The sequence below is a fragment of the Palaemon carinicauda genome, chromosome 24 (assembly GCF_036898095.1).
Source record: "Palaemon carinicauda isolate YSFRI2023 chromosome 24, ASM3689809v2, whole genome shotgun sequence".
Lineage (NCBI taxonomy): Eukaryota > Metazoa > Arthropoda > Malacostraca > Decapoda > Palaemonidae > Palaemon > Palaemon carinicauda.
Genome location: NC_090748.1, coordinates 6,657,427 through 6,670,222, shown reverse-complemented (window position 1 = coordinate 6,670,222; position 12,796 = coordinate 6,657,427). Strand labels below are relative to the sequence as shown.

General features: G+C 39.3%; 1 long non-coding RNA gene across 1 annotated transcript in view; it reads left to right on the top strand.

The window, feature by feature from the left end:
- Positions 1 to 2,340: 2,340 nt before the first annotated feature.
- Positions 2,341 to 12,796, top strand: part of LOC137618057 (uncharacterized) — a 28,618-nt gene continuing 18,162 nt past the window's right edge. Inside the window, exon 1 of the long non-coding RNA XR_011039715.1 lies at positions 2,341 to 2,471. This is a non-coding gene — a long non-coding RNA (uncharacterized lncRNA). The remainder of the gene's footprint in view (positions 2,472 to 12,796) is intronic.

Here is a 12,796-nt window from a genome sequence, read left to right as displayed (position 1 = left end):
CCTAGTCAAGTTAGACGGCAGCGGGCGCCTCTCCCTCCGCAACAGGAAGCACCTGCGTCTCACATCATCGGGGCCCCAGCCTAGGCAGGCCACACCCGCTACGCATCCAGCCACGCCCACGCCCGAGCAGCTACCAGGCAGTCACCCCGCGCCCAGCCCACATGCAGCACGGAAGCCACGCCCATCACGATGCACTAGAAGGCCTGCGTGGATGGATGACTACATGTGATCATCGTACATTACAGCGGCACCTGCATACATTTTTCTTTTCTTTCTGTCTTTTATTGCTTTTGCTTTTCATATTATTCTATGAACATGTATTACCCGCACATTGTATTTTGCATTTCTGACAGCTATGGACCTGTCTTCTTATTATTGCACATGCACCCAATTTAATCCATGTATATCCATGCATTATTTTTTATCATTACCTCTCCATGTATACCCATGTATTAATCTCGGGGGGGGATGATGGAGTACCTGCAGTAAGATATGTTTTCCCATGGCGGGCAGGCGCCAAGTGAGTGGCACTGTGCCGGTTGCAGAGGGCAACAGCATCAGTTTGTATCTGAGGACGCATTAAACAACATGTCTCCAGCATCGTGTATCTCTTGTCCTATCTTGACATCCAATACTATGTAAATAAACAATCTGTGGGTAATAAAACTATCCAAATTCGAGAATTGATAAACGACAAATATTTGGACAAACTAGCATTATCTGGAGCAAGGTTAAATAACTTTGACGGGGCTAAGATCACTGAAATGACCAAACACCCGACACACACACACACACACACACACGCGCGCGCGCGTCCTCTTTCACATTTCACGGTCTGTGGAGGTCCTGTAGAGAGTAGGGTTCCCCTGCTGTACAGGACCTGAAAAGCAGCCCTTAAAGTAAAGTAAAAGTACTTATTTAATGATAAACCAGTAAGCTACTCTCAAGTAAGGGACTGGGATTAAAATGTATATTCCCACTATGCTTTCAGCTCTGATATTTAACGCATTTAAAGACCAGTAGTCAATGATAGAATATCAAGCGAGGGGCTTTTTGATGCTCAGTGGAAGTTAATAGATACTTCTTTGAATTTCACTCACACCGGGCAAAATTATAAACGTAAAATACGAAGTAAGCCACCAGTCTACACACTATTCCACTAGTTTATTACAGCTTGCTATTTTTAATAAGCAATAAAAGATACAATGGACAGAGTAACGTTATAAAGTAGACTGTATGCAAATATCGATAAAGCTCATTGTAGACACAAGCAATTGAAAGTGAAGTATTAAAAGCAGGAATGAACCATTCGCCTTTATAATCAAGAGACGCATTAATTTCAAGTAGATATCCAGTCTTATGTAAAGTAAGCTATCAATAATTCCTCACTTACTTAAGCTTTGAATTTTTTGTACTGTGAACTGAGAGAATATTCCAAGCTGCAAATCTTCATCTAAAAACTCTGTATATTTAATAAATGCGATCAACCGCACCGTGAACATCGTTGATTAACTAAGCCATGTGATTAGTTGTACGCCTAGTCTACGACAAATGATAATTTGAAACATTTATTTGTCTGAATTATGCGGAATAAAGAAAAAAAATTTAAAATAATTTGCCAGTCATATTCTTATGTGTGCTTGTGCTAAATTTCGGTGTTTCTTCCATATCGGCCCAATGAGCCACTAGTTAAATTATAATTAAAATATACTCTAAATACTGTAAATAATGAAGTCACAGGAAAAGTAACAAATAGTTTTCATCATACTGTGCATTCTATTTTCTTCTTAGAAGCCACATCATCTCAAAAGTCTCTTATGAATAGATTGTATCTTATTCTAATACAAAAGTTACTGGATGCCATAGAATGTTACAGAAGAATAAAGTGTTTGTTCTTAATATAGTTGTAAATAGAAAGTATCCCCCCCCCAAAAAAAAATGCATTTTTTAAAAAATTAGATAATCACGATTTTGCTTTAGCTGTCACGACTGTAAAGACAAAATATAGATGGCACCACATGTACAATGATTCTAACATTACAATATTCTTGTATCCTTGACCAGAGTTGCCAGATATGGGAATTTATCCCTAGATTTGGGGATTCTGGATGTTTGATGGGGGTATTCTGTACACATTTCTATGCAGAAGAAACAAAGATGAGTAAACCTTTATATCGTTTCAATTAGTTTACTTGCACTTATATGAATTATAATGAGTAATTTCTATATTAGTAAAGCCTGCATGATCAGAAGAAAATATATTTGTGGAAATGGGGATTTTTGGGTTGTTTTGGACGTGTTTTATCTTGAGTTTTGGGAATTTTTAGACTAACCCATCTGGCAACACTGCCCGAGTGTGTGCTGGTTTGTAGTTCCCGAATCCTGTATCCTTGTTGTCTAGGTCTTAATGGCTTTGTTGTAGAATTTTAGACCCTCTTTTGACGATTGCGTTCGGCGAAGAAACACTGAAGGTTAGCAGTTCTAGTTTTCTTTGAGGTTGTCAAGGTTTATTGTATATCGAGAATAGTTTTTCATGTAGGCCTATAAGGATTTATGGACTAATTGTAGGCTATTTGTGGCAATTTTGATTATATGGTTGCAATTTACTTGTACTTATATTAAGTAGTAGCGAATATTTTTTATCTTAAGTAAAACCTACATGAAAAAATATACTTGTGAAAATTGAGATTTTTTTGGGTTTGGGGATTTTTTGTGTTTTGGGAATGTTTAGACTAACCCATCTGGAAACACATTCAATGCTTTATGTGCAAGTCAGTGTTTCCAACCATAGGGATATGTCCCTAAATGTAGGGACATTTTGCATTATGGTTTGTAGGGACGCCCAGGTAAAAGATGGAAATGTAGGGACTTTTCAGCTCTGGAAGAAAATTTGTTTAAAAATTATTTAATTTGATTATTTTCTACATAATTATTCAATTTATTTACCCTTTTACCCTAAATGCTTTGTTTCAAAGTAAGCTTAGTCTCATTGGCACTGTCCATGAAGAAAGCTCAAGAATGGGTAGACTTATGTAAGAACTTCATTAAGCCACATTATTTAAATGAATTGTCCAAAACTGAGCCTTTCGGCTCAACTTATATGCTCCCTCTAAATAAAATGTTTAGGAGATGAATGTCAGAATATTATTTCAACCGTGTCAAAAGCACAAAGTTTCAGATATAGATAAATTTAGAGAAAGGTGCCACACTTTTTTTTCAGACATGGTGAAATTAAGAAAAGATTACCATTATTTGATCCTCTGTTTATTGAAATTAAATTAGTAGAGCCAACAGCAGCACTAGATCCAAATATTAGGGACAAGTTAACTAGGCTGGATACTTTGATAGGGATGTATAGCCATTTGTTAGTCAGGAAATGATGTAAATAACGAGTGGGGGGATATACTTACTTATTTTAATGTAGACGAGACTGATATGTTGAAAAAGAAGTTTTGAGTTACTTTAAAGAATTTAAAGAAATTATCCGATCAATATGTATTTAGCAATATTGCCTCTTGCAAAATTAATTGTAACTTTACTGCATTCAAATGCAAACACGGAGAGGATTTTTCAATTATGGTAAATTCCAAGACCAAGAAACTTAACAGAATGGGGTTAGAACTCTTGGACTCAATTTTGTTTGTTTAAATTTAAAAGCTAGAGATAAATCTTTCCTGTATTTCGCTAGAGAAATTGATGTAACTCATATTGCTGGTCATAATCAATGTATGACTTCAAATCTTGTGGCAGAATTTTCTTTGTTTTATGTAATCCCATCCAGGGACAGTAAATGTTCTGTTTTAATAAGTTTGACAAGCCTTATTATAATGGTTACTCATCTAATTACGGCAAGGACAACATAGGGATATCGTCTTGTTAATGTAGGGACATTTTGATGAATCTGTAGGGATTTTTCAAGCAATAGAAGTTTTAGTTGGCAACACAGGGACTTTAAGCTAATATATGCAGTATTTTGGCACTACTGTTTAAATGAAGTGTATTGTTTTATTCTTAATCTAGTGTAAAACTTGGAATATTTAGAGAACTATTCAATGAGCGATTACTGAAATATATACCGATGTAGGTCACGTAGTCTAGTCTATAAGAAGCCCACTTGGTAGGTTTGATTAGAGTTCGATGAAGTTATGGTGTGATTTGATCTTGCTCCCAATAATCTAATAAGCTTTCCTATTTAGAAAAAGTTTTTTCCAATATAAAAAATCCTCAAAAGTGACTAATTTTCACCGCAAATAGTGGAATATATATCTATAATAGGGACCCTCAGTGGGAACAGAGCTGGTTCTGTTTGCAATTGATATGATCAAATTCAGTTAAATAGTTATTTATTTCAGGAAAACATTCTATTTGTAATTTTTTCCTGTCTGTAATTATTTACCAAAAAAGGTACAGTATTAGAATATTCTGCAAATTAAAGGGTTACGGAAATCTTTGCCATTAAATATCCCGAGGCTGTACTTATGCTGCCAAGTAATTTACACGTAGTTGTTCGTCAAACCCGGTTGTAGAACCTTCGTCAAACGGTTTGAAGATGTGGTCAGCCACAAATGCACACTGCGGACAATGAAGCCCTGCCCACCAAAGTCGGGTAAGAAAACTATTTAAACTGAGTGATAAGCAACCAAATATCCTATTCATTTTTTAACCACTTCAAATACTTGTTTGTCGAACCGTTTGACGAACCGTTCGACCTTGTAAACCCGCCTTTAGACTATTTTTTAATGCATTGTGGGAAAGAATGTCTTGTCCTTTGTTTGGTTATGATGTATAGGTACAGTAAATATGCTGGAACCCAATTGGTTTTGGTTAAAGATTATCCAATTAACAGCGATTTAGGAATTTATACCTCCTGAAAACCTTACTTTTCGGCTGACTGTCATGGATTCGGACGTGTAGTGGTTGTTCTTCGTATTTGATGTTATTTGACGACTTCATGGATGTTACCTTGGAACTTTTAGATACGGTAAATTTATGCATGAACATCAGTACTACCTATTAAATGTCTCGAGCGAATCTAGTTATTCATGATAGTTTATCATAATGTAAGGTAGTGATATATTTAGTATGCGACCTAGTAAGGGGGGTCTGGATAGGTGACCTGGGAAGGTTTGTGACCTGAGGAGGTGTGGGGTATTTGCCCCCCAGCTAGGTCTGTGACCTGAGAAGAGGAGTGTCTGGGGTGATTGCCCCCAGCTAATTCTGTGACCTGGGAAAGGGGTCCAGGGTGATGCCCTCCGTATAGGTCTAACCTGGGAGCTCTAGGTTAGGTGGGTTTGTTAGGCTCTGTGACCTTTTACAAGTCTGTTGAATCACATTTTGTCCTGTTTTTGCACACTGGAAGTCCCAGGTTCTCACCTGTTAGTCAAGAGGGGAATGGCTATAACGGTAGATGGCTTATTTGTACAGTAGAAATAGAGGTGGATTTTATCAAAAACTTTGATTATATGAATTTTCATATCTTGATAAGTTTGGTTGTAACTAATTTTACCAAAACTTTAGGTAATCTGTTGTAATATGAGTTAAGGTAGGCTACCTGAGAAAAATTTAGTGAGGGAAAGGACATCCGGGATGACCCCCATAAGATATCTAGTTTGTAATCAGAGGCATTGGATGTGATTGTAATGCCGTATTACTTACTTTTTTAGAATCCTACCGTTTCAATTTCACTAAATTGGATTTGTCAGTACCAATGCCTCTTCGGTGATCAGGCGCTTCTAGTTCGGGATAGTTCACCCCAATTGAGTGATGAACAATGTAATAATGCAAGAGCATAATTTGGGGGCAGTACTGTATTAAGGTATCAAATTTTCAAGAGGGTTTTGCCGCAGAATGGGGATGGTTCCCTTGAGCACCACAGAAAATAAAATTTAAGGGTCTGTTTGCTAACAACTATTTTGAGTTTTTTTATTGGATCTATGCAAAAGATTGACGTGAATATTTCAACTGAGGGATGGATCCAAATGAATTAGCATTGGAGGTTTACCAGAATTAACCTTATCAATATCAATTTGTAAAAATTAAAATAAAAAAAAGATTCAGGTGAAAGGGATTGTTACGGTATCCTGTCAACTTATTAACCTGATATACCGGGTCTTTTGGGTATAATTATGGAATAGTGCAATATTAGTTAGGGAATTGTAACTTGCATAATTGAAGATATCCTTGCAATTAAAGTCTCATAAACTACTGGTAAAAACCTTTGACAGTCAAATTTTACTAGTTTCCTGCTCTGCTCCTTTTTGGTTACAACAAAATTTTCCATAAACTATATCAGTGTATTTCAATAAATCATTGCTATAAATTTGTTCAAACCCATAATCACGAATCGCTGTTTAATTATAGGTGATCAATTTCTAAGTTTGTATAATGGATGATTAAATGCCAATGCCAAAATTCTAGCATGGGGGCTAACGTTCATACCAAAACATGTTCCTCTACCCAGAACAGAGGAGCAATGAGATAGATAGTGAAACAGGCTCATGGTAGAACAAAAACCAGTAAAATAGTTAGTTCAAAATAGAAATTATGGTAGTGTTCTTATAGAAAACTCTGAAAAAGCTTTACCAGTAAAAGAATGCTTTTTTATGTAGAAAATCTTCCATTTTCCTAAAATGACCTTGTCAAGTAAATAGTCATATTCGTTAGGGGAAAAGGGGCCACCCAGCGGGAACCGTAGTTTTTGATGGGGAAAATTTACTGTGGAATTATTAATGGTGAAACTAACCTTTTCTCTTTGGGATGCATAAATAATCCACTAAAGACAAATGGCACCTTATTCCCCTGAAATATTTCACTAGTTACATTTTACTAACCTCATATAGCTCTTGTTTGTATGCTTGTACATACCTTGAGCAATAGTTTTAAGCTTCTAGTGTACAGAATTAGCCGTTCCACATTATTCACCTATGGTATTACTGTATCCTGTTCGTTTGTATGTAGCTGCTCCTACCTTCCCCTACCATATGCTGAAGTTTAATGTATTTGGGCATTTTTGTATGCTTGTAACGTAGGCAGATTTGTGACGCACAGGTTTCCTAACACCCCCCACCCAGTCCATTTGCTCTTCCGTTATTTAATTGTTAGGGAGTCTAGCAACTATAGTGGCTGCCGTTATAATTATATTGATGCCATAGCGAAGCATCTGTGATTTTTATGGTACACCTAATGTAGCGAACACCTTTCTTTAAAGCTCATTGTTAGCCTTCAAACTTTAAGGTGCCCTTGTGTATGGCTGAGTTTATCTTTAAGTTAGGGAAGACACACTTTTTATTGTAACTAGACTGAAGATTGAGTAGACACATGGATGTGTTAATCGTAAGTTAAAATTATTTGACAGTTTGGTTACTTAGGATACGGGGTCCGGACCCTTCCTCTCCCTCCGGGTATGACCTAGGGGTGTCTGGTGGCTTGTCCTCTGGCTAGGTTTGCGACCTGGGATGGAGACTTTGGGATGCTTCTTCCCTGTTTAGATTTGTGATCTAGAGTCCCAGGTTCCCACCTGTTTCAGTTAGGTGGGGAATAACAGAACGGGTTTATTTGCGGTGTAAATAAAATAGTTTGTTGGAAGCACAACTTACTGTAGGAAGAGTTTTGGTAAATTTACAGTTTCATCCATTATGGGGAAACTGGAATAAAAATATATTTGTTGCATCAGAAATAGTGTAGTTCCAACGAATTTAACGTTTATTTTGACCGCAAACCATCCGATTTGGAGATTTACTAAGTTGTTCTAGAATGCAGAAAGACCCTACTTCATCCCAACAATTGAGGGACACCAGGTGGGAACCGGGGTTTTTGGTGGGGGGGGGGGCATCAAATGATATTTGCAATAAATGAATACTTATCCTTCCACCACCCCTCCCCCTATACCACTATCTAGCCCTACCGGGGGGGGGCCTCCGCCCCCCCTGCGACCCCCCCTTAAGGCCACAGTGATTTTCAGGGCACTAACGAACCTAATAAACCCACCTAACCTAGCCTAGGGGCTCTGTACCCCTACCTAGGGGCCCTGTACCCCTACCTAGGCCAACCGGGGGGGGGCTCTGACCCCCCTGCGACCCCCCCCCCCCCCCTTAAGGCCACAGTGAATTTTGGGACACTACCGAACCTAATACAACCACCTAACCTAGGGCCCTGTAGGCCTACCCCTACCTAGGCCTACCCCTGCGAGGCCAACCCCCCTTACAGCCACTACCTAACACATCCATCAAACCAAATCCAAACGGATGGTACTGCTGCATACATCGTTATACTATCACCATTATAATATACTCTATAAATTAATGAAGCTTACCTTAAACTGTTGGTTCATCAAGATGTGCTGTTGCTTTGAGGAAAACGTGAAGCCGTTGGGAAGGTTCCTTGACATGCAGGACAATTTTGATTTTGTAAAATTAAATTCTCTGGCACAAATCCACTAGGTTTTCAATAATCCCTGAATAACTTACAACAAATTCATTGCAAGTTAGGAAACAGTCAGGACAAGAAGATGGAATTTCAACTTGTGCAACATGAGATGACGTGCTTGCTAATGCCTCCATTTCTAAGAACGAAATGAAATGCATGGGAAAGATGTATTGTGGCGCTGTTGTATTGTCGTGCTGTGATTGGCCAAACATGTATGACGTCATAGTGGATAGGCGCTGTGATTGGCCAAACGTGTATGACTTTATAGTGGACTAGTTTGTCTGCGGATTATAGTGGTTACAGGGCTCATTTAAGCAAATACAAGACACAGTCAACAATAACAAGACTTAGAAAAAATCTGGGAGTAAGACATGAGTAGCGTGAGTTTGATCGTCGATATATAAAGAACTAGGCATTTGCGACAAATATTTTACAGAAATACTACAAAAGACTTGCTTTACTCGGGAAATATATTATTATAATAGATTTCCCATAATGGATGAAACTGTAAATTTTCCAAAGTTTTTATTGAAAACGTAACGGTATAATTTTACCCTGGTTATTTTTAATAGATATGAAGAGAGTTTGAGTCGAGTACTAGCAAACAAAATTACCAGTGTTATGAAGATTTCATTGCTATTACTGTTTTGATTTCTGCGGATATATTATTAGTTTTTTATGAGTGGAAGCAACAAGTTAATATGAATAATTCTGCCATATTCCCAAACTTTGAAGCAGTTTGATAGTTCTAATATAAAAATTACCTCTTTCACCCTCCCACATAGCTTTTTGCTAATGAATCGTAGTCCAGAAAGGTTAGACAAATTTTTATAATGGGAAATGTAAGCAAAGTCCAAGTTCACAGGCTGGATTGCAAATCTAAAACTTTTATTTAGTGTACAGTATTCACACCTTCAAGTAGCTGTAATTGATAATTCCGAAATACTAACCCGCAGGGCTAATGTGTCTAGTGAAACATTCACTTGCCAGGTCAAAGTGAAACTGTTTAATAATTAGTGGTCCTACGGCAGAATAAAAAACATTAGCTCAATTAAGTGAGGAGGTATTTGTAATATGGTGAATGCAGAACGAACGACTCGTAAAATGTAGAATTACGTTTACTAAGTGCCCTGAAGTCCTGGCAAACAAAGCTCCAGTGTTGTGACAGTTTAATCACTGTTACTGTACTTTTATTTTGATTACGGTGCCTGTATTTTTATTACGATGACCAGTTTTTTGTAACTGGCGGTGCTTTTCAGTTATTTTAAATATCACATGATTACTTTATACAGTATGTTTAAAGGAGTTTTGAATGCTAGCAAAAAACCAGTTTTCAGTTAAGGTTGTCAACCACCAAAACTCTTAACTATATGGTTTTAAACACAAGACTTAACTGGTGGTTATATATATAGCTTACGTCCCTGACGTCACGGCAGAAAAGTACAAAACTCGCACCAATGGCTGAATGGATAGCCAGGTGTGCTACCCATGCGCCCCTGGCGAGGTACCCGGAAACCATTCCCTAGGTATTATCTTCCCTGCCGGCTCTAGCGGTAACATTGGATATTCTCCTCGCGTTTAGACTGATTATTGCTATCCCTTTTTAGTACAATAATTCTGGTTTGACTCCCGCTTGATTGATTTTTCATTTGGATACTCTAGTATATGTTTGGATATTGATTTTTAGACCCTTGCTTGTATTTGATCTGTCAAAGTTCAAATGGCTACCCCCTCTAGTGGTTTTAGGTGGTGTGCTAGTGGGTGTAAGACCCGTTTATCAAAGGCCTCCATTGATCCTCATTCATTATGCATTAAATGTAGGGGTAAAGTTTGTAAACTTGATGATAGGTGTGACGAATGCCTTATTTTGTCTGATCATGAGTGGCTTAATTTCGATTGTTATATTCGCAAGTTAGCCAAAGATAGGGTAAGACGTAGTTCTTCTCTTTCTTCTAAAGATTCCTCTTCCTATGTCACTGTTCCTATTCCTTCTCCTGTAGTGGTAGTTCCAGATCCCGCTACGAGTACCATGAATGAACCAACACTTTAAGATATGATGTTGGCTATCCAGGCGTTGGGTACGAAGGTAGTCTATCGCTGCGTATAGAATGCAGTTAATGACTGATGTTAAACAGCTAAAAAGTGAAAGTGTTAAAGATACAGCGAGTGTTATTAGTGCTGTGGAGGGTACGCCTGCTTGGGTTTGTCGTTCTCCTAGTCCTGGACCTCTTCCAAGGTCCCCAACTCCTGGGAGAATTAAATGTCGAAAGACGAAAGGAAACGAGAGGCATTACTTCCCGAGCAGACGTTCCCTCGAGTGTTCGTGATTTTTCCCAGGATGTTCGCTCTTACCGTAGAAAAGGCCAAGTTAAAAAGTTTGGCTCATCATCGGAGGATGATTTACCTAAGAGAGGTTGGAGTCAAACTTCTAGACCTCTTAAGAGGAAAATAGACCTATGTCCATCTAGGACATCGCAAGCAGGCTGTAGTCATTGGAACAGTCCTGAACGCTTTTCGTCTGAAGGAAGCTCGCCTTCTAAGCGGCCTGCTAGGACATTAGTTGAAAATAGTCCTGCTGTTGAGCAATTGTCCGACCTGGCCTTAACATCCTTTCATGCTCCTTTGCCTCCTTCAGATTGGATCTCGCCCGCTGTTCGCTCTAAGCGGTCTTTGAGCGGTGGAGAGCAAGAACTTGCGATCAGTTTTGTATGACTCTAATTTTATAATGTTGCAAGAAATGCAGCAGAAACTTTCATCTTTTATGAAAGGCTACCAACCTACTGAATCCTCTTCTCTTAACACTAAGCGGCGCAAGGCGGAGAGTCGGCGAACGCTTAATAAGTTTCTAAACGCGTTGTATGACTACGCACAGCGATGATAGGGCAAGTAAATGTTCTTCATGAAAGGCTGATCTCTCGGGCTTTCAAGAAGAAGAGCGTTCTCCTAATCGAGCTGCTGTTCATGCGCTTAGCAGTGATTGTGATCGTTCTGCTGAAAGCGCTTTCAAGCGTTCAGCTAGGCGTGATGTCGAGCGTGCTTTTGAGCGTCTTCCCATCAAGCGTTCAATAGAACGCGAGCGTCCTCCACGACGTGAAAGTGTGACCTCATCGAGCGTTCAGAGCGCAAACGTCCTCCCATCGAGAGTTCAGCTGAACGCCAGCGTCCTCCAATCGAGCGTTCAGCTGAACATGAGTGACGCCAGGCATCCTCTCATTGAGCATTCATTGGAACGCAGAACGCAAGCGTTCTTACATCAACCGCCCTCTTGTATACGATGCAGGACAAACATCTAGACAGGACTTTGATCTTAATGCAACGGTTCTTAACTCTGACCGCGCGGATCGAGTGTGTTCTGAGGAGCAGGGAGACTTAGCAGAGGAAGTTGATGTTCCTCTTTCACCTTCCGAACCCTTTGAGGAGTTATTTGAGGATGAGGACTCTTAAATCTTTTTGTCATTCAGTAGACTTAAGAAGCTGATGAAGATTTTTCATGTTGAGTTCCCAGAGCCTTTTCTTCCTGTGGCCCCACGATCGCCTCCATCAGTTTACTCTAGGGAAACCTAAGAAAGTCTGTTCACTAAAATGGTGCTTTCTCGTTCATCTAAAAGAGCTCTTAAATCAATGGGAGACTGGATGGGTGCCAAGAAAGAGCAAGGGAAAGCGGCCTTCGCACTTCCCCCTACTAGGTTGGCTTCTAGATCTAGTGTTTGGTACGATACGGGAGAGGTTCTCGGCTTGGGAGTTCCTGCCTCTGCCCAAGGAGATTTCTCAAGCCTGGTAGACGCTCCTCGTAGATCGGCCATGAGGAAGACTAAGGTGTTTTGGTCTACTTCTGAATTAGACCATTTACTCAAAGGTGTTTTCAGAGCCTTCGAGGTATTTAATTTCCTTGATTGGACTCTGGGTGCCTTGGGCAAAAAGATGACTACACTCAAGGAAGGAGACTCTTCGAACCTAATCCACATAATGTCATGCATGGATAAGGAGTTACGAGATGGGGCTAATGAGTTAGCTATTTTTACAGCTGGAATTATCAAAAAGAGCCCCCAATTGTGTTCGTTCCTGTCTGTGGGAGTTTCATCCTTTCAGAAATCAGAATTATAATATTCTCCACTGTCGTCATCTGTTCCCACAGGACCTTATTAGGGAGATTTCTTCTTCGCTAACACAGGACACTCAAAACCTGGTCTCGAAGACTGCAAGGAAAGTGTTGCCACCTTCTTTTGTTAGCTGTAAACCTAGAGGTTGCTCCTTTTCAAAAGTTTTCTCTGCCCTTTCGAGAGACCTTCCGTTAGAGGTAATTTCAGATCAGATGGAAGGGGGACTAAGAGAAAAGAAGCAAGAACAGGACGAAGCAGTGTCTGACTGCTTT